General features: G+C 41.0%; 1 non-coding gene across 1 annotated transcript; it reads left to right on the top strand.

The window, feature by feature from the left end:
* Positions 1 to 1,024: 1,024 nt before the first annotated feature.
* Positions 1,025 to 1,143, top strand: LOC112482856. The gene has a single exon (XR_003047430.1). It is a non-coding gene; the product is annotated as a 5S ribosomal RNA (ribosomal RNA).
* The last annotated feature ends 2,054 nt before the right edge of the window (positions 1,144 to 3,197 follow it).

Here is a 3,197-nt window from a genome sequence, read left to right as displayed (position 1 = left end):
TGGTAATTTTTAGCAATTTTTTAGAACTTAGACAAAAGATTTTTGTGAGGGTTACTGTATCACTAACACCGTTAGCATTGTAGTGCAAGGTGATAAGAATCATATTGACTTTTAGTTAGTGTTATTACTATTCTTAAATTCTTAACAGATGATTTACCTCCTTATGCTTACATCGAGACAGACTGCTCCTGCCTCCCAACCCTTGGTACCCAATGGCTTTGAATGTCCAGCTGAACCTCCAGGGAAGGTGCTCAGATGGATAAGTATTCTGGGTGGGCCAAGACTTGGAGTAACCCTGATGAGAGTATAGGTTGAGCCTCTGAGGAGGTGTCGGTAGTGACTATAGTTATTCTGGCAGAGGTGTGAAAGGTGGTCCTAAGCAATGTTCTGGGAGGCAGCCGAAGGAGAAAGATCCCAGCCTGTAGAAAAATGTTATACATAAAATTTAATAGCTTCTGCTGGTTGAAAGTAGTTGGACCTGCCCACACTACTGCAGAGAACCCCAGTGTAATGTCATGATTTAATAAAAAATGCACATTTGGTCTTACATCCTGGGTCCTGGCACAGAGCGGCACTCCACTCCCACCCTGTCTCCATGGGGGAAGTTCGAAATTGACATAATCACCATTGACCAATGAATTAATCAGTCATGCTTCCATAAAAACCCTGAACAATAGAGTTTGGAGAGTTTCTGGGTTGATGAACACACTGTGTTACTGGGAGGTTTAGCATGCCCAGAGTGGGATGGAAGCTCTGTACCCTTTCCTACATACCTTGCCCTATGCCACTCTTCCATTTGGCTATTCCTGAGTTGTATCCTTTATATAAAACAGTAATAGTAAAGTACTTTCCTGCTGTATTAGGAAATTATCAAACTACAGTGGATTGCGGGAATCCCCAGTTTATAGCCGGTTAGTTAGAAGTACAGGTGACAGCCAGGGACTTGCAACTAGCAGCTGAAGTGACTGAGCCCTTAACCTGTGGGGGTCTGTGCTAACCCAGATAGTATTAGAATTAAGTTGTAGTCTATGGCCATGCCACCCTGAATGTGCCCGATCTTGTCTGATCTTGGAAGCTAAGCAGGGTTGGGTCTGGTTAGTACTTGGATGGGAGACCACCTAGGAATACCAGGTGCTGTAGGCTTTAACAGAAAAAAAATTGAATTGTAGCAAACCCAGTTGGTGTCTGCAGAGAACTAGAGAATTGCTTGGTGTTGGAAATCTACATATTTGGTATCAGAAGTGTTATAAATAGAGAAAGAAGTTTTTCCTTTACCCTGAATGACTGCATTTTATTCTGCTGAAGCCTCCATTAAGCAATGTTCTGGGAGCCAGTACAGGTTGCTCAGCAAGTATTCAGAGATTTAGTGGTAATGGTGGGAAGCAATTGTCAGCTGGACTTCAAGCCAACTTTTGGTTCTATCCCTAGAATCATGAAGGTCTAGAAGTATAGGGATTGGCTCTTTCTTGATATATATTTTTTACTCTCAGGACGTTAAAACCTCTCTGGATCCAATGTTCTTGGAAGAAAGCCTGCCTCTGGTATCAGATGGAATTGTGGTTATATTAGGCTCAGTTAAATGAGTTTTCCACAATTAGAATCACTAGACTATTGAAGATAACAAGTCAAACATATCCTAAATGTAAACAAGAAACATTGTAAGCAGTTGAGTTTAGGAAAATAAGTTCCTTATCTATATGCAACTAAAGTTGAGGTGGTCCAGGGCTTTAGAGGGACATGGAGTTTGGATAGAAATCAGCATATCCCTCTATGGTGATGTTTTCCTCTGGAAATGATGATTAGCTCTCTCCAACTTGGCTTACTCTTCATGTGGTGTTCTTTTGCCTCCCTGCTTCATTTCCTTGTATTATTAGTGAGATGAGCTGCCTGCTGCTGAGATTATAAGGTCCTTCAAGGTCAAAGAAGAACTCTGACTCATGCATCCCATCTCCTTTCCGTCTGTTTCACCTCCAGCTTAGTGTTATGCTGTTTTTTTCTTCTCTAAAGTCTTTCAATACAAGTTTGTAAAAAAGAGAAATTTGATTTCTTTTTTTTTTGTCTGTGTCACTTGATTATTCACCTTTACTTAGAACAATTATTTATCTTCCCTTTTGGAAGGAAAAGGCAAGGAAACAGACTTTCTCCTAGAGCCTCCAAAAGGAATGCAGCCCTGAGACTAATTTGTGTTTAGCCCCATAAGACCTGATTTTGGACTTTACACCTCCAGAAATGTAAGATAATTAATCTGTGGTTTTAAACCATCGAGTCTGTGATAGTTTGTTACAGCAACGATAGGAAACTAACAGTGGGTTACACATTGTACCTGTTAGGATATGTTGTGCATAATAGGTACTCTGTGAATGTGTATTGAATGAGTGGTCAAAAATGTCCGATTCTTAATTATGATGAAGGGATTTTAGAAATAAATAAGGATGTTTCTGAGCATTCCAGACCAGTATGTGATGTGATCAGACAGTTTTCTTCTAATCTCTCTCCCTCTACTCTTCAAACCTCCTTAAACTTTCTAGTCTAAAAGGTCTGGAGGCAAAGTGAAAAGAGCATAGGCTTTGTAGTCATCAGACTACAACAAAATTGGAGATGAGGATGTGGATGAAGGTGGCATCCTTAATTGATGAGAAGGATTTTCTTTAGTCCACAAGAGACATTCATTTGTCAAGAGGGAGATTAGAATTTTTTATAAAAGAAATGTAGAAAGAAATAAGACTGAAGTAATATTAGTCGTTGGTATCCAGAATGGATTTGGCCACATTTCAAGTTTAGGACTCAGTCACAGAAATGTAGTACATCATGATCAGGTAGAGTGAGGCCCCAGAGTTGGACTTCACAAAGATACCTTGAGTTTTTGTATGCCATGAATGCTCAATTGAAACCTAGTAGGGTGCCATTGGTCTACCATAGCAGAGTGAATTGAGTCAGTCATCAAGTTGTGTGGACAGCTGGGCCAACTTTTGGAGTGGAGGATGTAGCAATAAACTCAGGAGTTGTGTTGGCAGCAGAATCCTTGGTACAGTATCAGCAGCTCAGGAACATTGTCCCTGCCAAAAGTCTAGACCTCAAGTTAACTAGCCAGTGCAGCAGGGGTATCCTGCAGAATGTTCAGCAGAATGCACAAAGAGGAGTGCTCCAGAGACCAGCAGGTGGCAGCTACCCTTCTCAATGCCAGGAGATTGCTGGAG

This window comes from Pteropus alecto, unplaced genomic scaffold (genome assembly GCF_000325575.1).
Source record: "Pteropus alecto unplaced genomic scaffold, ASM32557v1 scaffold395, whole genome shotgun sequence".
Classification (NCBI taxonomy): Eukaryota; Metazoa; Chordata; class Mammalia; order Chiroptera; family Pteropodidae; genus Pteropus; species Pteropus alecto.
The sequence above is the reverse complement of the archived record's forward strand: the minus strand, read 5'-3'. Positions and strand labels throughout refer to the sequence as shown.